Source organism: Ambystoma mexicanum, chromosome 3p (genome assembly GCF_040938575.1).
Source record: "Ambystoma mexicanum isolate Mex_15411 chromosome 3p, UKY_AmexF1_1, whole genome shotgun sequence".
Lineage (NCBI taxonomy): Eukaryota > Metazoa > Chordata > Amphibia > Caudata > Ambystomatidae > Ambystoma > Ambystoma mexicanum.
This window is the reverse complement of record NC_090925.1, coordinates 919,963,861-919,988,782: the sequence shown is the minus strand read 5'-3', so window position 1 is coordinate 919,988,782 and position 24,922 is coordinate 919,963,861. Positions and strand designations below refer to the sequence as shown.

Sequence of the window (24,922 nt, the reverse complement as noted above, 5' to 3'; positions counted from 1 at the left end):
AAAGGAAAGAGGTCAGCCACGCCAGAGCCTGACCAGTGATACCCAGGTTATCGCGGAGACGGTTGAGCAGGATGGCATGGTTGGCAGTGTCAAAGGCAGAAGAGAGATCGAGCAGAATGAGAACACACGGAGTGTTGGAGTCGAGGTTCAAGAGCAGGTCATCACGGATGTTCAGGAGAGCAGTTTCCGTGCTTCTGGCCGCTCTGAAGCCGGATTGGTGGTCATGAAGACTACCAACAGCTTCAGCATGGAGGTTAAGCTGGGAGATGGCCAGTTTCTCCAGGAGCTTGCCCAGGAAGGGAGTGATCGAGATTGGGCGATAGTTAGCCGGGCAGGAGGGGTCGGCAGAGGGTTTCTTAAGAAGAGGCAGGGTCGGACTGGGACAAGAGATAGGCCCGGACACCCAAAAAAAAGTGGCCCACCCCTCGCCTCAAAAAGTGGCCCACCCCTCGCCTAATCAAAAGTAGCCCTCAATTCACGACTTTATAGAAAATGCTACTTATGGAGGGTTCATGTGACTGTTGCATGTTATGTTTTGTGTAAACACTTGAAAAAGTGATAACATTCCTTTTGTTCTTTTTTTAAAAAACATCATCATCACATAGCTAAATACTTATTTTGCAGAACCAAACTCAAAGCATGTCTACTCATTGCCACCAGTAATGAAAATAGAGTTGCATTTAATAAGCAGTACTATGTAGTGGAACAACTCCTATCTTGTATGTAATAAAACATTGACCTTTCTTAACATCCCCAGTGTGAAGGGTTCATTCCCGTTGCTCATGCATAATGTGACAAGACCAGACTAAGAAAAGCGAATGAAGCTAGCTGAAATTACTAATGCTGGTACTGTGCCATCAAATGGGAACTGGACCTGTTCGGAATTCTCGTTGGCTGCACGCACTTGATTTACGTGCACTGAGCCACCCGCTGGCTGCACTTTTGAGTTACCTGCACTTCTCCCTCCACCCCTTGCTCAGAACTTCTACCCTTCCACCTCCCTGCACTTGCGCGATCTGAATATCACAGGGCCTATTAACATCATTGTTTTGTCCTCCCTCAGTTTCCCCCTCCTTGTCTTGTCGCACCTAGAAACACTTATAAATGCCATATCATGTGTTATCATCATATCATGTTGAGACTCCATCAGTAATCAGTCCCTGTCAGTATCAGCAACCCTACCTTTGGCTCTCCAGTGGTTTTGGACTGCAACTCCCATCACCCAAAGGCCATTTAGACAATGGTGAGGGATTATGAGAGCCATTGTCAAAAATATCTGGGGAGCCACAGGATACAACCCCCCTGCCTCTGGGTGCCACGGATGTAGGACTGGGCTTCACTTCCTCTGGGAATAGTATGTATATGCACCTCACTGTGCATTATTCTAAATAGCACATATGATCTGCTACTGTTCCCATCCCCCACACTCACTGGGTCTGGGATGGAACTTTTTTTTGTTAGCTAATATACATGGCATGAAGAATTTCTGAAAAATCGGCATGTTTTATCAGTGGCATTTGGGCAGCAATCTAAGACTGCAGGCCCTCGTGAGTCCGTACTATGTATTACTACTGTATGAATGTCATGTGGAAATCAAAAGCAGTCAGAGCACACATCCGCAAACCTAGTCACTGGGGAGCAGAGATGTCGCAGTCTCCTAGGTTACACCCAACTAGTACCAACCAGGCTCTCTGTGCAATTATTTGCCCAGCCCAGGATGAGGATCACAAGACTGCACTGCACTGTAATGCATCCCAGTACATAACTCCCTGAATGCCAGCCCATACCTTGCAAAAAAAAAAACTCTTATTGACTGGCATCAAATCCGGCTTCCACCACCCACGAGTGACTCCATAATCGAACGAACGTTACGCTACTTGTGCAAATCGCCCCGAAACAGGAGGCTATTCTAACAACATGCTGCTTGAGTGCCTTACAGGTGCTGAACCAGTGAAACAGCACTTGTAAGGACTGTGATGCAGGTGGGCACTTCAATAACACATTCAAGAGTGCCACAGTGCTTGCGCCAAAACAATATTGTGCTTCAATTTGAGCGTCGTAATGCCGCATATTTTAGAGTGTGCCATGTAAGAAGGGCTGACTAAGCTGTGAAGTGAGTGCAGTAGTGCTGCACATATAGGAGTCCCCCATATGCACTCTCGACAAGTGTTATGCTGCAATATAGGCACTGCAATGGCGCATACAGAGGAGTGCCCTATAGGTCTCTTGCCTGGCGTAGTTTAGCAGCGTATAAGGTGCAGAACCAAAATGTCATGGTTTTCATCCACGTTGTAACGTGACGTGAGCCCGGGCCTGTGCCCAGGGCTCGTGCAATGTCACAGAGTGCGCCACCATGTGAACACTTCAATAAAGGGCCGAGCGGCTTCCCGCTCAGCATGCATTTGCCACCAGACTCCTACCTCCACACATTACTTCACCAGCACCATACTGGGGGTAGAGAGCGCTTGCCCTGCAGAGCCCTTCAGCAGCAGGGTCCGGACTCCCCGAGCCCCACAACAATCCCTTCGGAAAGACAGATAAGGTGTAGAGGAAAAACAACCTAGTACTCCCACATTATGCACACTGGAGGTATAAGGGTACATTGTTTATAAATGCTGAGAAAAAGAACTGCTACACCGGTACAGATTGATTTATAGTAAACCTGAGGCCATCACTCTGTGGCACCACTACAGAAGTAATAAAGTGGAGATGGATGGAACAGATGTTCACAGTCTTGTCATATTCACATTCGGAAGTATCGTGGGTGGGGAAAGAGGGTAAGAGTCAAGCAGGCACAGGCCCAAAACAAGACTGTGTGCCGGGGCACCCAAGAGACCCATATTGCATATTTATAAATAAAACCAACTGAATACTCACACACAGTACACCAGCTTATTATCTCTGTGTAGTTTGGTTGCAAATAAAGTAATTGCCTCTCTCTTAGTAATTACAGGGCGCCTGCAAGCCCCTTACATTGCAGGTGGAGGTAAAATTTACAATGGTAAATTACCTCCGCTCTGCTCCACTCAGATAACATATTTCATCTCTGGGGATGTTGTGTTCCCTCCTCCATTAGCAGAAGGTTAGTGCCCTGAAGCCCCCAACCCCTGGCATGGAAGTCCTTTGTATCAGCAGCAACCTTTAAACACATGTCCTGCAATATCCCCCATTCAGACCTCTATACGAGGCCTCCTGTAGACCCATTGCAATACGCCTCTACAAGGCCCCATATGAACACTCTGCATTACACCCTTATCTCCCTCTACAAACGCTGATCAATCCACTCTCTCTCTCTATACTCCTCCCGTAGGGAAACTTACTGAGTAACACGGGTTAAACATGACAGTAGTAGAGGCATTTGTGGCTGGCTGCATCTGGCATGGCATGTCTTACCTCGGGTCCAGTGTGTGTGTCCAGTTAGAAGAACTTCGGTCTCCAGTCGAGTCTTACTCTGAGCCTGGGTCAGCTCTCAGGACAGGTGGTCAGTCTGCTGCTGCTGCTGTGTTGTGTTGTCAGTCCGTGACCCACTGAGCGTGACTGGGCTGGCTGCTGCTTGCTGCCTGCTGCCGGTGTCACTGTGGCCAAGCCCAAAATCGTCAGGGTTTGGAGGAGGCCCAACTCTATCCTCTCTCTCAGAGAGTCATGTCACTGCGGCGACGCTGAGTCTGCGCGCACGGCCTGAGCTGCACCCCCATTCCCAGGGCCCTGCCCAGCCCCCCAGGCACAAGTAACAAGTTGCTTTCAACTTTACAAAGGAGGGCAACACATTTGTTGCTGCTACTTCCTGCAAAGTTGAAAGCAACATGTTTTGATAAGGTGCCGGGAGGCACTTCAGAGCGAGCCGGGGGCGGCCCGGGCCCGAGGCGAGCACTCAGCACCAGTGTAGTGGCTGCACGGCCGCCACGGCGGCGCGGCCCTCTGAGCTGAGGGCGGGCTGAGCAGCAGCTCTGAGCCTCTAATTATGCACATAATGCATGATGAATGCAGATGCATTAATGCATGCATGCATGCAAATGATTTATCAAAGCAAGGTAACAAGTGTTACCTTGCTTTGATGAATAATTATGCAATGCTATACAGGCACAGCGTGACAGCCCTGCCCGCCCCCCTGTTGCAGAGTGCGCCATGGTGCTTCCTCTGACAGCTGTGAGGCAGCCGCCAGAGGCGAGGCGACTCGCAGAAACAGCAGGGAGAGGCCCAGGGCCCTGCTCTGAGCTCTCGCTGACTCGCTCAGAGTATTTAATAATTACATTAATAAAAAATTTTAAAAAAAAAAAAAACGCCCCAGGGCTCAAAAAACCGGCCCAGGTCCGGCTCAAAAAACCAGCCCAGGTCCTCAGATCGTATCGGCCAGTGGCCGATGGGCCGAGGCCGCCAGTCCGAGCCTGAGAAGAGGGTGCACAAGGGAGTGCTTGAGGGGGGATGGGAAGACTCCAGAGGCGAAGGAGAGGTTGCAAAAGTCATACAGGGCAGGAGCCAGGGAGTCGATGTGGTCCTTGATAGTTTTGGAGGAACAGGGGTGAACCTGTTTAGATGAGACTTTCATAGATCGGACTTGTCTGGAAACTTTGGCAGCAGAGAAAAGGGGAAAGGCAGAGAAGGAGGGAGGAGGGGTGGCTGCAGAAGGGCCGGAGGAAGAGCAGGGAAGCGAGGGAGGGAGGTGATAGGAGGAGAGTGAGGACAGGATGTCCTGAGTTTTAGAGATGAAGTGAGAGGCCAGTGCAGTACAGAGGGCCTGGGAGGGGACAGGAGAGGTAGAGACTGCAGCAGGGGTGGCAAGCTCCTTGCAGAATTTAAAGAGTTCGGCCGAATTGTTAGATGCCGCAGAGATGCGGGCTTGGATAAGGGCTCTCTTCTTGGTGAGAACGTAGAGACGGTATTGCCTTTGGAGCAGGAGGCAGGCCAGTTTGTCAGAGGATGAACAAGAAGCACGCCATTTCCTCTCTGCCACCCTGCACTTGCGTTTTAGGGTGACGAGATCCGAATCATACATTGTAACCCGTTCTCCCACTCCTCATGTATCTTTTTGTTACACTGACTAACTTAAATGGCTGGTGGCAGTGGTTACTTTTTACTACCTTTTGTGCAGGTTACTAGCAGGCTGATTTCTCAGCTACAGTACAGCACCCATGGGTGATCATTTTTTTCAAAATGCCCCATCTTCTTTTTTCGCCATTTTTCATTAGTCAGTTCCTTATGGGCTTTTCTTCTATCATTTAGAGTAGATTGGAGTCCTTTGTGAGTTTTGCCCTTTGCGGACTTCAGCCCTGAAGCCCACCCGGCTCCAGTGTGTCTGGGAAGGCAGAAAGGGAGGGAGGAGCCTGAAACATCACTGTCCTTTGTCTGTAGCTATGCCTGGCTGAAACCAGTTCTAACTGGGCAGCTGTCTGTCCTGAAGCACAGCCACCCCCCAGGTGATTGACAGCTCCATGGGAGTGAATGAATGGGTTCCAGCATATATGGCGTGGATTTTTGGACTACAGGCAGAGTCGACCACAGGAACAAGGAATACAAAGCAGAAGACTAGCAGAGACACCAGCAGCATCATCCAGGATATTTGAAGCAGTGGTGAAGCCCTGCAGCTGTGCTGCCCTGCAGCTGTGCTGAACCCGTTTTCCAATCGACAGGGAAGAGCCGTTAAGGATGACTTCCTCCCTTAGGCTGGTCGGGCCAACTAGCCTCAAGACCTTCTTCATTTTGGGCCAGCCCCTGACATCCTGCGACTTTCCTGGGCTGTAGAACACTAATACCCAGGGCACCTGGACCATTATCAAGTGCATCATCTTCAAAAGATCAAACCCAGCTGAAACTTTGCAGGCATCCGTGTGGACCTCCAGAGACAGGAATTCTTCACCAAAAATCCCCTCGCCAGAGTTCAGTGCCGAGTAATCGACGAGAATCCAACCAGCGATATTCATTTCTTCTGAGCACTGAGAAAAAGGCACCAAAAGCACAAAGAGCCGCTGACATGAGCTGAATCCATTGCTGCGAACCCCTTCTCCAGAGTGCTGCTGCAGAAGCCCGGAAAAGGTCCACCTTTCGTCACCACGACCATGGAGCAGGCATCAGGGTCTGCAACGTTGCACCTAGAAGGAATTCGGCTACCTTCTTCATTTTCAAGGTACTGTGTAGCTTGAGTTGATTACCTGGTGCCATTTTCGCTGCTTCCTGGCTTGGAAAGTGCTGTTTTCTTCGAATGAGAGTTGACCTCAACTCCTCTGTGCAGACCAGACAGCCTGTGTGTTATCAGGAAGGCTCCCCTTCAGCTCCTGTGTTTTCTTCATGAACCACTGAATGGTTAACTAACTTTTCCACTGATGATTGTCCTCTGAACTGGTACTGTCCATTCGACTTTGGCTCTGTGTCATAATGGCCTGTGTGCGCGTGGCTCCGTGAGGTCACCAGGGGTTCTAGTGGAATGCTGGTGTGTGGTGTGACCATTGGCAGTTGGAGATTGGAGGTGGCTTCTAGGGGTGTGGGGAGCCCGGTGTCTGACGTCCTGTCTTGTGTCAAGTTGTCCTACCCAGAGAGTGCTGAACCAAGGACAATAAAGTATATGGTATACATACCATAGTGGGCCCCTCTGCTTCAATTGTTTCACTGGTGACGAGTATTGTAAGACAGCACGCGTGCAATCACTGCTGTGGGGAGGTGCAGCTGGTACCAGACACTGCCCCCTGTGTGTTTCCCACACCGCAGGACACAGGGCGAAATCTGGCCGTGACTAAGGAGAGGTGGCCAGGAAACAGTGCACTGGCCAAGGAAAGGTGGTCGGTGGCCTGTATAGAGGAGAGGTGGCCAAGAAGCGGTGCAGCCACCAGGAAAAGGTACTGTTGCCTGGTGAAGGTCGATGGAGGCCTGGTTAGGAGGCCTGTTGCCACACAAGGCGGAGAGGAGGCCAAGTAAGAAGAGTGGCGGTCGGGGAAAAAGGAGAGGGGCCTAGCAACGGTGTGGAGCGTTTGCATTTCTGAAAAATGGCGCGTGGGTTGCCCAGCAAGTCCAGGTAGTCATAGCCGAAAGTGGAGGTGTGCTTAAGCCGGTCAACAGGCCATGGAGACCTTGTGGTTCGCAGCGTGAAAACAAAGGAGTGAGTGACTTGGAGGAGGGTGACATAGCCAGTAATAGCATGCTATTTGTGCCTTCTGAGCGGGGAGTGTAGTGAAATACTCATCCAATCCCATGTTGAAGAATCAGTGCCGTGAACTGGTGACGTCGGCGCCGTGGAGGGCAACGGCGTCATCCTTGGTGTATCACCGTTGGTGCGCATGTGGCCGCTGCCCTGCGCACAGCGCAATGGAGGTGACGGTGCATGGAATGTCACGTGTGACCAGTGGTCATATCAGAGCAACGCCGAGAGAGGACTGGATTTTGAAGATTGCACTCAGTGGGCTCCAGCGAAAGGCGAGGATCGGAGCGTCTGGTGCAGCCTCGACCACGCGTTGGGATGTTTCGAAGATGTAGGAGGATGCGATATTTAAGTGTCTTTGGAAGTAAGAGTGGTTTGGGCCTGTTGGTTGTGGATGTTTGTGATTTTGTGTGTTTGTGTTGTCCATGGCCCACAGCTGTGGGTGAGGATCGTTGGTCCCTGGGTGGGGTGTTAGTAGTGGGCGGCCGTTGTCATGTGTGATTTGCGTGTCTATGTTGTGGCTGCGTGTGTTAGGTCCCGGGTTCATGGTGATTACATTGCTTGTAATGATTCTCATTTTCAGGTTCGGTGGTTTGGGCTTAACAGTCTGGTCCTGGACATTGAGTTGGGGTTTCCAAGTTTGGAAAGTAACTGTTGACATTGTATGGTTTCCCAAAATGGAGCCGGGGTGCTGATGTCTGCAGTCGGCTGGAGTTTCCAAAAGGTGCAACTTTATGGGGAACATTAATGGGGTTCCTACGGGGTCACGAAACATTAAGGACAATGTTCCGTCAGGGGTCGCAGAACATTAAGGAAGTTTTTTTTGTCAGAATGTATGTGAACATATGGGTGGAAAGCTTCACGTGTGGTGTATTTTGGACATGTGGGTCGGGTTGTGGGTCGGACCCATATGTATTCACTCTGGATTTGTTTCATTGATCATTGTATGCATATGTGTGTGGTGTACAGGTGAATGGTAGTACCTGTCTGGGGATTGAATGAAGTGCGCAGCACAAGAGGTATGTCACTGTGAAAGTGGTGCTTTAAAGTTTGCACTGGGAGTTATTGCATCCTGGGAGTACAGGGTACAAGTCGGGGTTGGCCGGGGTGTTTTCCGGACTTGTCACTCAATGTGTATTGGGTTTTAGCTTTTGACTTTGAAGTTGAAACTGTCTGGGGAACATTAACGGGGTTCCTGTGGTGTCGCGGAACAGTAAGGACAGTGTTTCCGTTTGTGTTAGCATTCATTTACTAGGGTTTGCTGATGCATGGTTTTTGCCAGGTAAGAGGTGAGGTTTAAATTGTTGATCGGGTGTTGTGGCTGATGGGTTTGCCACTCAAAGTGTTTTGGGTTAGTAACTGTTGATTTTCCTTTCTGGTTGTTCATTGGAATGGTGGTGGGTACGGTTGCATTCGGTGAACAGTTTTACATAGACAACGGAAGTTTGTCAACATTGTGAGCTTGTTTGGGAGTGTGTGTGGAAGTGCGTGACATGTGATGGGGTGTTGTCTTATGAACATTTTGGCTGGATTGGTGGTTTGGAGCATAGTTCCTGGGCTGACGTGGTAGAAAGTGCTGGGTGTGCTTGTGGAGAGCTGGTTTGTGCTTAGGTGTGGCAGGCCTAAGGCCCTGGGGGGCAGACTAGAAAGGAAGGAGTATGTGCTGTTTTGTTTCGGTTGGTTAGGTCGGTGCCCGTATTGGTTGTGGAATGTCCAGGTATGGCAGGCGTGAGGTCTTGAGGGAGAGCTCAAGACCAGTGGTTTAGCAGTGTTTTTGTTTTTCGTTCGAGGGTTCATGTGGTCCGGGATAGTTTTGGGGGGGATATTTAGTGTTCTTTTCTCCAGTTTGGTGGGTCTGAACCCTGTTATATTTTTGTGGTTTAGTATGACAAAGAGTGTGGTTAGCTTATTAGGAGTGGGAGAACATGGTGGTTCCTGGTCAGTTGTTGGAAACGGTATGGCGGTTTTAGATACTTTGTGGTGAGCATGCCAGCAGTATTGTGGTCCATTGTTGGTTCAGAGGAGATTGTTGTTTTCTTTCCTTTGTGCTTCGGGTTTATTGCCTATCTGGCCACTTAGTGATAGGGCTGGAGTGTGTAGTGTTGTCTTTGTGAGTGGAGCATTGCAGGTCAATGTTCCATTAATTTTGTTGTAATGAGTATAAGGGAGGAGGATGTGTCATGATGGCGCATGTGCGCGCGGCTCTGTGAGGTCACCAGGGGTTCTAGTGGAATGCTGGTGCGTGGTGTGACCGTTGGCAGTTGGAGATTGGAGTTGGCTTCTAGGGGTGTGGGGAGCCCGGTGTCTGACGTCCTGTCTTGTGTCAAGTTGTCCTACCCAGAGAGTGCTGAACCAAGGACAATAAAGTATATGGTATACATACCATAGTGGGCGCCTCTGCCTCAATTGTTTCACTCTGCTGGTTCCTCAAAGTTCCATCTTCTTGATCCTACTGGCTTTGGCAATGCTGGTTCCTACATAGACTTTGATTGTGAACACTTTTATTGTTGGGAAACAGACTGCCTACATCCCTCTTGGAGAGTGTCCTTGTATAAACAGTTGCTAGCTGTGTTCTGTCTAACCTTAAACTTTCCCTCCAAACTCAATTTTGCAAAGGCAATACATATAAGTGCTGTTACTGATCTTAACTGACGTCACTCTGTGTGCTGGATATGTAAAGCATAGACAAAGTTACTCCTCTGCATTATTGTTCCTTTTATAATTTGATTCCATTTCTAATTGAACATATTGTTAGTTGCTGCATTTTAAATTTGTTTGCGTGCCTTATGTATATATAAATAAATATGTTTTGATATAACTTTAAGTGAGTAAGTGTTTTCTTGGGTCTATGTATGTACTGATTTCTTTGTACTGTTCAGCATCTCACATTGCCCCCTCTTAAGATGAGCCTGGCTGCTCAGCCACGCTACCGACTTGTGTAGTACAGGCCTCTATTTAGAGTAGCGTCCCTAATACCAAGAGATACGTTTTATGAAATCCCACACCAGTTGGACTTTAGAAAAACATACCTAACAATGAGTGGTCGGGAAGGTGAACCTTTTTCTTGTAGCTAAGAGGGCCTATCACACCCTAGCCAAAGAATGCAGGACAGGAAATGACCCCTTAGTGCAAAACCTAAGGCGGCTGACCTATGTCTGGACCCTAGAGCACGCACTGCTAGCATTTGTGGGGTCAGATGGAGGGTTGGCGTGTTTCTGCTCCTTGATCAAGAACAGGGTGAAGGAACAACCACTGTCAGAGCGTGGCCGAAACTGCATGGGACCAGTTGGCAATGTTATGGGTCACCTGACTTCTTCTGGGGCATGCCCCTGAAGTATAGTGGTAAAGGCTTTTCATAGAATGTGACCAAAACAGTCAATATGGTTCACTTATCAGCATGTAATCCCATCCTGGAGTTGGACAGAGATGAGACTAAGACGCACAATGTGGGCCACGGACATTACACGTTTTAGTTGTTTCCTAAAATAACTTCTGCCATTTGTAGATCCATCACTTAAAGAGATATTCTCTATGATCAGTGAGTACTATCCCTTAGAATTCTCTACAGCATCTTATTGGAACATCTCAAACTACTAGGACAGCAATGTATAATCTTTGCCGAGATTCGCAATAAACAGCCCAAGGAGTCCCTGGGTATTGGCGGTTTGCAGCCCAGCAAGGTCGCAGCTCAACAAGGGGTGGCTCAAAATGTGGCTTGGGCTGGGCAACCGATAACCAGTGTGGTATTCCTGATACTGGGGTGATATGGGGCGTGCACAATAGCCCCAGCAGAGGTCTTGTGGTCGCAAGAGAGACAAATAACTTCACTATTCGTGGGTAAACCAGGTAAGGAAAACTTGTTTCTACTGTGCAAATTTGGTAACACCTAAGCACAGTGATGGTGAAGATCTGGGAATCTGTAAAAATGTCTTGTTCCAAATGATGCCCCATGTTAGTCTCGGGAGGATAGCTCAGGGTCAAGCGCCCACCTTGGAAGCAAGACAAGGGGGTGTAACACATGCTTGAAGCCCGGGTTAGCACTTACGACGCGTTGTGACACAGGTTTGATCCCCGGGTCCCCGCTTAGAAACCTCTGGGTATTAAGCGCCTTATAAATAACCAGTTACAATTACGTTTTTCCAGTTGAGAAAAGCAATATGGTGATGTGCCAACGCCAATGGACAAAAGGCCACTCTCCAGAGAGGGTTTTTTTCCAGGTGCAAAGTTGTTTTTCTTCAATCGACGAAGGTGCGATGTTATGTTATATGATATGCTCTTATAGAGCACACTTTCACCAAGAAGATGGCTTCATAGCACTAGATGGGATTTGCGCCATCCCTGAAGTAAGTGACTCTGGGATTAGGAACAGATGCAGAGGAAGGTACATGCAAAAAAGTAGAGTACCATTGACACTGTTAAAAATGAAGACTTGGTGGGAACTAGTAGACTTTGGGGGACAAAAGAGACAAAACTATAAAGTCTGAGCTTACAGACATGGTAGATAATGCTGAGGAACAAGAGGCCAGGAAGGACTGTTCCCAAGCCACAAGAGGCCAGGAAGGACAAGAGGCGAGGAAGGACTAGCCCCAAGCCACTGTGTTTCTTCTGATAATGCTGGGGAACAAGAGGCAGGAAGGACTGGCCCAAAGCCACTGCGTTTCCTCTGATAATGCTGGGGAACAAGAGGCAGGAAGGACTGGCCCAAAGTCACTGCGTTTCCTCTGATAATGCTGGGGAACAAGAGGCAGGAATTACTGGCCCCAAGCCAGTGTGTTAATTCTGATAATGCTGAGGAACAAGAGGCCAGGAAGGACTGGCCCCAAGCCACTGTGTTTCCTCTGATAATGCTGAGGAACAAGAGGCCAGAAAGGGCCGGCCCCAAGCCACTACTTTTCCTCTGATAATGCTGGGGAACAAGAGGCCAGGAAGGACTGGCCCCAAGCCAGTGTACTTCCTCTGATAATGTTGAGGAAGAAGAGGCCAGGAAGGACTGGCCCCAAGCCACTGCATTTCCTCTGATAATGCTAAGGAACAAGAGTCCAGAAAGGACTGGCCCCAAGCCACTACTTTTCCTCTGATAATGCTGGGGAACAAGAGGCCAGGAAGGACTGGCCCCAAGCCACTGCGTTTCCTCTAATAATGCTGAGGAACAAGAGGCCAGAAAGGACTGGCCCCAAGTCGCTGCTTTCCTCTGATAATGCTGAGGAACAAGAGGCAGGAAGGACTGGCCCCAAGCCAGTGTGTTTCCTCTGATAATGCTGGGGATCAAGAGGCCAGGAAGGACTGGCCACAAGCCACTGTATTTCCTCTGATAATGCTGAGGAACAAGAGGCCAGAAAGGACTGGGCCAAGCCACTGTGTTTCCTCTGATAATGCTGAGGAGCAAGAGGCCAGAAAGGACTGGCCCCAAGCCACTACTTTTCCTCTGATAATGCTGGGGAACAAGAGGCCAGGAAGGACTGGCCCCAAGCCACTGCGTTTCCTCTGATAATGCTGAGGTACAAGAGGCCAGAAAGGACTGGCCCCAAGCCACTGTGTTTCCTCTGATAATGCTGAGGAACAAGAGGCCAGGAAGGACTGGCCCCAAGTCACTGCTTTCCTCTGATAATGCTGAGGAACAAGAGGCAGGAAGGACTGGCCCCAAGCCAGTGTGTTTCCTCTGATAATGCTGGGGATCAAGAGGCCAGGAAGGACTGCCCACAAGCCACTGTATTTCCTCTGATAATGCTGAGGAACAAGAGGCCAGAAAGGACTGGGCCAAGCCACTCTGTTTCCTCTGATAATGCTGGGGAACAAGAGACAGGAAGGACTGGCCCCAAGCCAGCGTGTTTCCTCTGATAATGCTGAGAAACAAGAGGTCAGGAAGGACTGGCCCCAAGCCAGTGTGTTTCCTCTGATAATGCTGAGGAACAAGAGGCCAGGAAGGACTGGCCCCAAGCCACTGCATTTCCTCTGATAATGCTGGGGAACAAGAGGTCAGGAAGGACTGGCTCCAAGCCAGTGTGTTTCCTCTGATAATGCTGAGGAACAAGAGGCCAGAAAGGACTGGCCCCAAGCCACTGTGTTTCCTCTGATAATGCTGGGGACCAAGAGGCCAGGGAGGACTGGCCCCAAGCCACTGCGTTTCCTCTGATAATGCTGAGGAACAAGAGGCCAACTGTGTTCCTCTGATAATGCTGAGGAACAAGAGGCCGGGAAGGACTGGCCCCAAGCCACTGCTTTTCCTCTGATTCTGATGTGAGTTTCAGATCGGTATCACAGGATTTGAGCATCGGTATCAGATGTGACTATCAAAGGCTGTGGAGAGTCATCCAGAATAGCCACTGCTTTGTTTTGCTACTTTGTGGGTACTTTTGGTGGAAGTGGTGTGTTGGGGTGACTATGGCTCCGTACCCACAGACTTTTGGTGTGACATGACATCAGCCAAACCGCTAGTTTTGGGGTCAGAAGAATATGACAGAGTGTGGCACATATATATGCGGACAGCCATTTCACCGAAAAGACACACGAGAAAGGAGGAAAGAAAGATGGAAAGAGAGGAGAAAGGGACGGAGGAAGGATGAAGAAAGTAGGAAAGGGGAGAGACATAGAAAGGGGGAAAGAAAAAAGAAAGAAAAAACGAGGGGATGAAAGGATAAACACAGAAATAAAGAAAGAAGGGGTGTGAAAGAAAGAGAAGGGGAAATATTAATGTGAGGGAGGAAGAAAGAAAGAAAAAAGAAGCAAGAAATGGGAGGGAAAGAATCGGCCTTCTATTCATCTCGACAGCATACAGTAAAATAGTGGAGTTCAGCTCTGGGTACTAAGGCAGAACACACAATGGATTATTAGATCGCAGACGCCGAGTCCCCACCGCCCGTGTGGTTTTGCCACAAAAGTCCAGAAGACTTTGTACACGGGAAAGCCGCGGTCCCCCGGCCGCTGGCAGAAGGGGAGTGGTTTTCCATTCACACTTGGATCTCAAGTTAAATACCTGCACAAGCCAGCGAGTGTCTTTCCAGCCCGGCGCAGCTCCTGACAGCACGTCCCAGACCGGCAGCCGCCGAATTCCGAGCTGCTTTCGGGCGCCCTGCTTTTCCCACCGCTCCTGAATGGTAACCCCCAATTCTTTTTGTGTGTGATTCGCCTGCAGCTTTGTCCTGCACTTTTCATTCTGAAAGGAGTCGTCTGACTTGTTTTGAGATGAATCACGCTTCTTTTTTGATTTGTCCCCCCCCCCTAAGGAAACCCCGCAGCAGTGATCTTGCTGGCAGCTGGACCAACAGGGTGCTTGCAGGGTTTGGCTTCTTTCTGAAAGCTCCGGGGATTTCACGGCACTGCCAAGGTGAGTGAAGGATGCCACTGGAGGGAGGGGACAGCAAGTGAATAGGGCTGGTAGTACGACTCCTGGCACTGCTGCTACAAGCATGCAAGCCAACATGCCCCATTGCACTCCGTGATGCTCGTCCAGTATTGTTTCGCTTTGCACTATGGGACTTGTAGTCCGAGATAGGCCCCACGGTTAACCCAGGATTGCAAGTCCCAGAGTGCAACGAAAAAATACAGGTGTGTGCGAGAGTCTCCCGAATGCAATGGATGGGGCATGTTGCCATCTACGGCTTCAGAAACCACGTGCTTTGCCTTGGTATGGGTGCCAGGCACTGGTTTGGGGCTCAGTGGGATGGCGGTACAACCACTCGTGCCAAGGCTGGATGGAGTGTGTGGCCCATGGTTTGCACAGTCAGTGCACGCATGTCACTTGTGCCTTTGGTGGCTGAGTCATGTCTCCAGCTGCTGGCGTTGTAGATGGGAGTATAATCCAAACGAGAGAAGCGAGTCCGAGGAGTCCCCACGCCCTATGCGACGCCCTGCGGAACGTGACCGTCGGCGGTCTGGTTACCCAGCAGACGTTCAGTTGCTTTCGTTTAGTTGTAGTTGGCGTGGGTGGAGTTGAGCTGCACTGAGTTGATTGTGGGTGGCTTGCAGCAAATGCCAGCAAGTTCTAGTTTCAGTATCTGCAGATAGATGTTTGGTTGCTGGATCCATGCATGATTGATTTATTTACTTACTTATTTATTTATTTATTTAGTATACGTGTAGCAACTAAGCTGTGTATCTAAACATAAGATACACGATATAGCATGGACTCATTCTCAGTACGTGTGCGAGGTTCTATGGGAGAGCAGTGCCCTTCAAACTGTAGTGGGGGGCACTCTAGAGGAGGCCAAAGGATGTCCAAGGGGGCAGAAGGTTCTTAAAAAAGGGAGTACGATGGCTATTTTTAACAGAAACTATAAACAGATATGGCATCTGTGGGGGGGGACAACAACATCTGTAATCAAGGGGGGCACGCCACCAATATATTTACTCAAGGGAAGTCCCAGCATCAAACAGTTTGAATAGCACTGCTCTGGAGGGATGCATACCCTGAAGCCAAACCTCATCCTTCATAGCAGAGTCTTGCCCCCCCCCCCACTTGTACTGCGGAGTCGCACACCCTGGGGCGCAGGCTCTCCATCTCCTGCGGTGCAGTGCGCTCCTGGCCACTACCACGCTCCCCCCACCCCCGGTAGCGCCTCGCGGTCTGAGGTGCCTCTATATTACATCGGCACCGAGGGCCGGGGCAGTCATGCCATCTCTCTGCAGAGTTGAGATCATTCTAGTACTTCAAGCTCCACTGGTGTTGCAGAGAAAGCTGCCTCTGGTATCGTTCCATCTTTTCCTGCAGCCCTCTGTGGTCCAAAGCATTTGAGGCACTCGCCTGTAGGAGCATGCGCGGTAGTGATCCAGTTTCCAGCTGCAGGAGTGCTCTCTGGTGTGATGACAAATAGCCCTATAGCGTTATCTCACCTGAGTGATGTTTACACCTATGGCTTGAACGCACTTTACCGTCTGTCTGTGGCAATGGATCGTCGGTCTCCACTGCGTAGGTGCCCCTGTCCTCATGTGTTCAGGGCGTGGCTTACCAGTACTGATGTGGAGTGGAGCTGGGGTGCCCCAGTCTTCATGTGTTCAGAGCGTGGCTTACCAGTAATGATGTGGGGTGGAGCTGGGGTGCCCCAGTCTTCGGGGGTTCAGAGCTTGGCTTACCAGCACTGATGTGGGGTGGAGCTGGGGTGCCCCAGTCTTCGGGAGTTCAGAGCTTGGCTTACCTGCAATGATGTGGGGTGGAGCTGGGGTGCCCCAGTCTTCGGGGGTTCAGAGCTTGGCTTACCAGCACTGATGTGGGGTGGAGCTGGGGTGCCCCAGTCTTCGGGAGTTCAGAGCTTGGCTTACCAGTAATGATGAGGGGTGGAGCTGGGGTGCCCCAGTCTTCGGGGGTTCAGAGCGTGGCTTACTAGTACTGATGTGGAGTGAAGCTGGGGTGCCCCAGTCTTCGGGGGTTCAGAGCTTGGCTTACCAGCACTAATGTGGGGTGGAACTGGGGTGCCCCAGTCTTCGGGAGTTCAGAGCTTGGCTTACCTGCAATGATGTGGGGTGGAGCTGGGGTGCCCCAGTCTTCGGGGGTTCAGAGCTTGGCTTACCAGCACTGATGTGGGGTGGAGCTGGGGTGCCCCAGTCTTCGGGAGTTCAGAGCTTGGCTAACCAGTAATGATGAGGGGTGGAGCTGGGGTGCCCCAGTCTTCGGGGGTTCAGAACTTGGCTTACCAGTACAGATGTTGGGTGAAGCTGGGGTGCCCCAGTCTCCGGGGGTTTAGAGCTTGGCTTACCAGTACTGATGTGGAGTGGAGCTGGGGTGCCCCAGTCTTCGGGTGTTCAGAGCTTGGCTTACCAGTAATGATGAGGGGTGGAGCTGGGGTGCCCCAGTCCTCGGCGGTTCAGAGCTTGGCTTACCAGCACTGATGTTGGGTGAAGCTGGGGTGGCCCTGTCTTCGGGGGTTCAGAGCTTGGCTTACCAGCACTGATGTGGGGTGGAGCTGGGGTGCCCCAGTGTTCGGGTGTTCAGAGCTTGGCTTACCAGTACTGATGTTGGGTGAAGCTGGGATGCCCCAGTCTCTGGGAGTTCAGAGCTTGACTTACCAGTAGTGATGTTGGGTGAAGCTGGGATGCCCCAGTCTTCCGGGGTTCAGAGCTTGGCTTACCAGCACTGATGTTGGACAGAGCGTGGGTGCCCCCGTCTTCGGGGGTTCAGAGCTTGGTTTACCAGCACTGATGTGGGGTGGAGCTGGGGTGCCCCAGTCTTCGGTGTTCAGAGCTTGGCTTACCAGTAATGATGAGGGGTGGAACTGGGGTGCCCCAGTCTTCGGCGGTTCAGAGCTTGGCTTACCAGCACTGATGTTGGATGAAGCGTGGGTGCCCCAGTCTGCGGGAGTTCAGAGCTTGGCTTACCAGTGCTGATGTTGGGTGAAACTCGGGTGCCCCTGTCATTGTGCGTTTTCAGAGCTTGGCTTACCAGCACTGATGTGGGGTGGAGCTGGGGTACCCCAGTGTTCGGGTGTTCAGAGCTTGGCTTACCAGTACTGATGTTGGGTGAATCTGGGATGCCCCAGTCTCTGGGAGTTCAGAGCTTGACTTACCAGTAGTTACCAGTAGTGATGTTGGGTGAAGCTGGGATGCCCCAGTCTTCCGGGGTTCAGAGCTTGGCTTACCAGCACTGATGTTGGGTAGGGCGTGGGTGCCCCAGTCTTCGGGGGTTCAGAGCTTGGTTTACCAGCACTGATGTGGGGTGGAGCTGGGGTGCCCCAGTCTTTGGGGGTTCAGAGCTTGGCTTACCAGCGCTGATGTTGGGTGAAGCTGGGGTGCCCCAGTCTCTGATAGTTCAGAGCTTGACTTACCAGTAGTGATGTTGGGTGAAGCTGGGATGCCCCAGTCTTCCGGGGTTCAGAGCTTGGCTTACCAGCACTGATGTTGGGTAGAGCGTGGGTGCCCCAGTCTTCGGGGGTTCAGAGCTTGGTTTACCAGCACTGATGTGGGGTGGAGCTGGGGTGCCCCAGTCTTTGGGGGTTCAGAGCTTGGCTTACCAGTACTGATGTTGGGTGAAGCTGCGGTGCCCCAGTCTTTGGGGGTTCAGAGCTTGGCTTACCAGCACTGATGTTGGGTGAAGCTGGGGTGCCCCAGTCTTCGGGGGTTCAGAGCTTGGCTTACCAGCACTGATGTTGGGTGAAGCTGGGATGCCCCAGTCTTCCGGGGTTCAGAGCTTGGTTTACCAGCCAGATGTTGGGTGAAGCTGGGGTGCCCCAGTCTTTGGGGGTTCAGAACTTGGCTTACAAGCACTGATGTGGGGTGGAGCTGGGGTGCGCCAGTCTTCGGGGGTTCAGAGCTTGGCTTACCAGTACTGATGTTGGGTGAAGCTGGGATGCCCCAGTCTTCGGGGGTTCAGAGCTTGGCTTACCAGCACTGATGTTGGGTGAAGCTGGGGTGGCCCAGTCTTCGGGGGTTCAGAGCTTGGCTTACCAGCACTGATGTGGGGTGGAGCTGGGGTGCCCCAGTCTTCGGGTGTTCAGAGCTTGGCTTACCAGTACTGATGTGGGGTGAAGCTGGGGTGCCCCAGTCTTCGGGGGTTCAGAGCTTGGCTTACCAGCACTGATGTTGGGTGAAGCTGGGGTGGCCCAGTCTTCGGGGGTTCAGAGCTTGGCTTACCAGCACTGATGTGGGGTGGAGCTGGGATGCCCCAGTCTTCGGGTGCTCAGAGCTTGGCTTACCAGTACTGATGTGGGGTGAAGCTGGGGTGCCCCAGTCTTCGGGGGTTCAGAGCTTGGCTTACCAGCGCTGATGTGGCTGGTGCTTATTCATCATCATCGTCATGATTATTAGGGTATTTATTGAGCTCTGAGAAGCAACGGGCGCTTTACAATCATAGGGGCAACAGCATAGTGAGGGGAGCAGAGGAACAAGGGATTGGGGAGCTAACAACAGGGGCGGGAGAATTCATGTATTTAGGGGTGTATGGACCTGCATGCCTCCAGAGACTGGTGCAAGTTCAAGTGGATTTGGGGTCTTGCATACATACGCAGGTGCTGGTAGTTGGCTTTGGGCCTTGCATCTGTAGCCTTCAGACCTTGGCTGGCTGGAGATTGGTGGTTGTCTGTGTTGGAGCCGCGGAGACTGGCTGGTTCGAGGCCGCCCAGGGCTTGGTCTAGTATCAGCTGTGCGGCTGGCTGAAGAGGAGATGTCCAGATCATGGCAGGTGTGTGTTTGGTTGACTGGGTTCTGGTAGCATTCACGGCATTGCCTGTTGAATGGAGGTAGATGGAAAGCGGGCATTTCCAGTACTGGGGTTGTCGCTGCCAGACGCCCTACATTCGGTAGCAGCCCCCATTGCTTAGCTGGTCAGCGCTGGACTGTTTGGAGCTCGGGTTTCTGGTTCTCAGCTGGTTGGCAGGATGGAGTTGGCAACGTCTGCCCTTCCCAGGGGCATTTAGTGCTTTTGTGGCTGGAGTTTGGAAGCCTCCGTTCCTTGTAGACTCAGTGCCCCCTGAGCCAGGGTGAAGGCTTCACCAGCCAATGGCTGTCGGGCATTTGTTTTGCGGGGTTCCCATGTGCGCAGGGCTTGACTGTTTGAAGTCGTCAAGTGTCTATTCTTAAGGCAGGAAGTGCTTTGCTTGCGGGAATTGGGACATTCTCCAGTCCTCAGGTGTTCAGTATTAAGTCGTGGAGACATCTGGGAGTCTTGTCCTAGTTTTTTCTTTGCATTCTGAGGCTAACCGTTCTAGTTTACAATGGAATGATCAATAATCCATGATTGTACATCCAAGAAGGCAAAGAAAAAAACAGAACCAGGCTCCCATCTCTGGGGAGGGGAATGCGGCGCGTTGGCATGCAGCCCGCCAGTACCATAGTGCCAGTACCACAGTGCTTGACGAGCTAGAGCTGACCCTAGCCCTGAGCTTTCGAAAATGACACTGCGCATTAACCACGACCCTCACATCCAATAGCATACTGTGGACATCATACTGGCGCTCGCGCCAATGCAATCTGATATTTTAGTGCACTGGGTACCGAAGACTACAAGCCCCAGAATGCAGGTGGTGATCCAGTAAACTACGGGACGGGGTCATGTCACTGCTTACAGGGCGTCCTCTTCCAACCTGTCCTCGTGAAGCACGTCCACCACACATCATGGATTAATTACTACAACCAAGCTTCGCGTTTGTGTCAGGCTTTTCTTAACTCTTAAAGCTGCCTGTCAGAATATTCCCTCTACCCGCGTTCACTGTGTCGCCCACGAATGAAAAGAGCACAAGGAATGTGCCCACTCAGTGAAGAAAAGCAAACTCGATCCTTGAGCCTTGGCCCTGGTAATAAACTTAAAATGGCCCATTGTGAACTGAGAAAGCCAGGGCTGCGCAGGGAATGTGAAAGGTTGGAGGTGAGATTCCTCTCGCGGCTGGAAGGCACAGGGAGAGAGGGCAGTGGTTATTCCTGGCCCAGTTGAGTGAGTGGGAGGCAGGATACCCACCGCCATTAAACTGGAGAAAGGTGTGTGCTACCTGACACACCTAAATGTGATGAGGACATTGGCGAAATGTGGAAACAAAGGAAAGACTTGCGTGATGCAAAGGAAGATGTATGTGAATTCTAGAAGCTTCTCTTGAGGAAAAAATACCCAAGTTGTTGCGTCAGTTCTAGTCTTTATAGCTGCGGCGGCGGAGAGAGTGGGCACCTTTGCTTTTACTTTCGAAGAGCAGACCTTTCTTCGTCGCGAATTATTTCACGAGATTTTTTATTATCCTGGCGAGGGAGAACATGTTCGGTATTCAAAGTTTTATTGACTTTCGGGGAACGGAAACTAACACTGTTAGTTACAAGTAAAAAACAACAAAAATTAAATGGTCCAAACGCGCCCATTAGATTGTGGCTTAATAATCAAACTGCCCACACAATAGCTCTCGCACCCCACCCTCGGCGGCCACTGGTCGGGACTGTTGGCTCCTAGGCTTTATGCCATCGGCTGGAAAAAGCTCCCAGTGCAGTGCCACAGCCCAGACTCTGTCCAAGTCATTTGGACGCCCTCTAGGGTTAATTTGAGCGGAGTAATTGATCCCCCGGGTTTTTAGCAGTTGTTTTAAGGAATTCAAGAAAGTCTTTGTGCCCCTTTTTTTGGGAAGAAAGCGCCCAACAGAGCGGCCTTTGTGAGCCCTGAAAGCCAGCTGGTCCTCTCTGGGGAGACGTCGTGCATTTGCATGGTGGTAGGTGTGATGGTCTGGGAGCAGACAGCACTCAGGCATGTGAGTGATTGAACACAATGTCTGCCATAAACTCCAGTTTACAACCGCATTTCAGGCCCAGGGCCAGGGAACTGGTAGAGAAATACTAAAGGAAATTCAATTCGATATTCTCTTGTGTAAACTGCCCGAGGTCTTTCCCATTTAAAACCATGTTAAATTGACAGTTTTTTGGAATAAGTGCCCTTTATAAAGAGATGTCCATTAGCAACACAGTCTGAAAGCAATTAACTTTTGCGCACACGGATGTTTTATTGAGAGAATAAGACCTCCTCCCATGCCCCCCCTCTCCCCACTCGAACTCATTAAGACCACAAGGCTTTCCACTGGCAGCCCTTTTAAGGATGCCCCCCCTCTATACCCCACCACTGCATTCTGTCCTCACTTTCCTGATCAACCTCTTACCCCATGCATGCACCGCCATCCCAGCCTCAGTCCCTGGCAAAACAGAAATGTATTGCGTGTCCCGGATTCCCACTCTATGCAGGGGGTACCCACGCACCTCCCTTCCACGCGCCCAAGATTAGCATACGCCCCTGCCTCCTGCCACGCTTAGCCAGGACAGGGCCCGTCCCTCTTTCTCCTACGACCCCACCTACTTTCAAAACTCGAGAGCCAGGTAGGGATTACAGCACTCCTTCAGTCCCCTTCCGGTAGTAATTGCTTTCCTTCCTGGGGGCCCCAGGTAGGCATCAAACGTTCCTCCACGTTCCAGGAAGTAATCAGCAGCTTCCTCCCACAGCCTCGAGCATCGCGACCATCCACGAAGCCCCCAGCAGGAAGTAATTAGCAGCTTCCTTTCACAGACCAGAGCATCATGGACATACACGAGCCCCCAGCAGGAAGTAATGAGCAGCTTCCTTCCACAACCCCGAGCATTGTGGACATCCACGAATCCCCAAGCAGGAAGTAATCCGCGGCTTCCGTCCACAGACCCGAGCATCGCGGACATACATGAGCCCCCAACAGGAAGTAATCAGCAGCTTCCTTCCACAGAGCATCACGTCCATCCATGAGCTCCCAGCAGGAAGTAATCAGCAGCTTCCTTTCACAGCCCTGAGCACCGCCACCATCCACGAGCTCCCAACAGGAAGTAATCAGCAGCTTCCTTCCACAGCCTCGAGCATTGCGACCATCCACGAAGCCCCCAGCAGGAAGTAATTAGCAGCTTCCTTCCACAGACTGGAGCATTGTGGACATACACAAGCCCCCAGCAGGAAGTAATGAGCAGCTTCCTTCTACAGCACGAGCATTGTGGACATCCATGAAGCCCCCAGCACGAAGTAATCAGTGGCTCCTGTCCACAGAGCCGAGCATCACGGACATACATGAGCCCCCAGCAGGAAGTAATCAGCAGCTACCTTCCACAGCCCAAGTATCGCGGGCATCTACGAGTGCCTAGCCGGAAGTAATCAGCAGCTTCCTTCCACAGCCTGGCCATCCATGAGACCCCAGCAGGAAGTAATCAGCAGCTTCCTTCCACAGCCCGAGCATCACTGCCATCCATGAGCCCCCAGCAGGAGGTAATCAGCAGCTTCTTTCCACAGGCCCGAGCATCACGGCCATGCACGAAACCCCAACCTGAAGTAATCAGCAGCTTCTTTCCACAGCCTCGAGCATCACAGTCATCCACGAAGCCCCCAGCAGGAAGTAATTAGCAGCTTCCTTCCACAGACCGGAGCCATAGCTCTCAACTCACACGCTTTTGGCGGGTGTCACCCGCCTTCTAAACAGCTGACTCACCCGCCAAGCCTCCTGCATGCCCATTCATTTCAATGGGCCTCTCACCCGCCAAAAATAAAATCGGGTGTTTTCACCCGCCTTTGTGACACAAATGGTTGAGAGCTATGCCGGAGCATCCTGGACATCCACGAGCCCCCAGCAGAGAGTAATGAGCAGCGTCCTTCAACCGCCCCGAGTTATCAGCAGCTACCTTCCACAGCCCCGTGTATCGCAGGCATCCACGAGCGCCTAGCAGGAAGTAATCAGCAGCTTCCTTCCACAGCCCGGCCATCCATGAGCCCCCAGGAGGAAGTAATCAGCAATTTCCTTGCATAGCCCGAGCATCGTGGTCACCCACGAGCTACCAGCAGAAAGTAATCAAGAGCTTCTTTCCACAGAGCATCACGGCCATCCACGAGTCCCCAGCAGGAAGTAATCAGCAGCTTCCATGGCCATCCACGAGCCCCCAGCAGGAAGTAATCAGCAGCTTCCTTCCACAGCCCGAGCATCGCGGCCATCCACGAGCCCCCAGCAGGAAGTAATCAGCAGCTTCCTTCCACAGCCCCAAGCATGGCAGCGATCCACGAGCCCCCAGCAGGAAGTAATCAGCAGTTTCTTGCACAGCCCGTGCATCGGGGCCATCCACAAGTCCCCAGCAGGAAGTAATCCGCAGCTTCCTTCCACAGTCCTGAGCATCATGGCAACCAAGGAGGCTGTATTGCTCTCCTCTAAAAAGTGCACGGAACTACCATAAATCACCAGTGCAATTATAGAGCAAATACTTCAACCCAAAAACAGACACAATAATTCACAGCCACGCACACTTTAGAAGATAATCAGCTCTTTACGGCTATTTATTCAAAGCTTACAGGTACATAGAAATAACTCGTACAACTCACATGGGCATAGATTACAGAAAACATAAAGAAGTCAAAGAAAGAAATACATCACCGTGGGCGTAGTTTAATGGAACTTCATCTCGCCAGAAGCGGCTGAAAGACCCCGATAACAGCCAGGCCAAGAGCACAACAACCCACAGGAGTGTCGGACCGAAGCGTCCCCCCTCCGACTGAAGTCTTTGTGCTTATCCCGTCTGACCGCTAAGGGCTTCCGCATATATGCCCTCCTCAACAAGGGGTGGCAACTTCTCGAACCTTCTGGCAGTGCGCTTGCGCATTGATGGGTGACCGTTGGTTGCCAGCTGAATCAACCGACAGTAACCTCAAGGAGCAAAGCACTTCTCTCTCCTAAACGCCCCGGGAAACAATTCCATAACTCATCTCAAAACCTTGGCACAGGCCGAGCAAACCCAAAACAACCTTCGCTATCAGGTACCAGCCGGCACCTGCGGATCTTAGCTTTCCCAGCGCCGTGTCCTTGGCTGGGAATGCCTGCATTCCAAGCCCATCAGCAATAACGTTGAAAACATGTTGTTTCGCAAAGCAAGTGTAGCTTTCCACTGAGGCATGGATAAATATCCATCATGGCTCTGAGTTCCCCCAGAATGCACTGCGCACCAGCGCCATGTTTTAGCTCAACCATCACAGAGGCCCAACAGGAACTAATCACCTTCCTTAAACTGCCCAGGCGAGCATAGCTTACCTCCATGACAACCCGAAAGGAGTATTCATCCAAGTTCAACCTCCGGGAAAGATATGATATGATATGATAGATAATTTATAACGTACCGATACACAAATATTTCTAGGCAAGAGTCAGCTGCCTACCTTAACCAACTGCAGTGAGTAATCACCCTCCAGCTCCACAGGTGGGCACTATGCCCTCTACAGGAAAGAATCACCACTCAATGTTGATCATCCCTCCCTGGAAGTCAGTGGTTCTTCTGTGCCTTGCCTGAGGCACCTTTTGCTTGATGAAAGCCTTATGCTCACTCACCTTCCCTCAGGACCCTCACTGCCTTCCACAGTCA

The 24,922-nt window shown here is 51.2% G+C and overlaps 1 protein-coding gene across 5 annotated transcripts in view; it reads left to right on the top strand.

Moving 5' to 3' along the window:
• Nucleotides 1-13,955: 13,955 nt before the first annotated feature.
• The window catches only part of MATN4 (matrilin 4), a 165,340-nt gene continuing 154,373 nt past the window's right edge, over nt 13,956-24,922 (top strand). For 2 of the 5 annotated variants that reach the window (XM_069652202.1, XM_069652203.1), the window contains exons 1-2: nt 14,084-14,220; nt 14,350-14,450. The gene's annotated coding sequence lies outside the window, so the exon portion shown is untranslated. Of the gene's footprint in view, nt 14,221-14,349; nt 14,451-24,922 lie in introns of those variants that run through there. The other 3 variants (XM_069652205.1, XM_069652206.1, XM_069652204.1) reach the window with 3 other exon arrangements.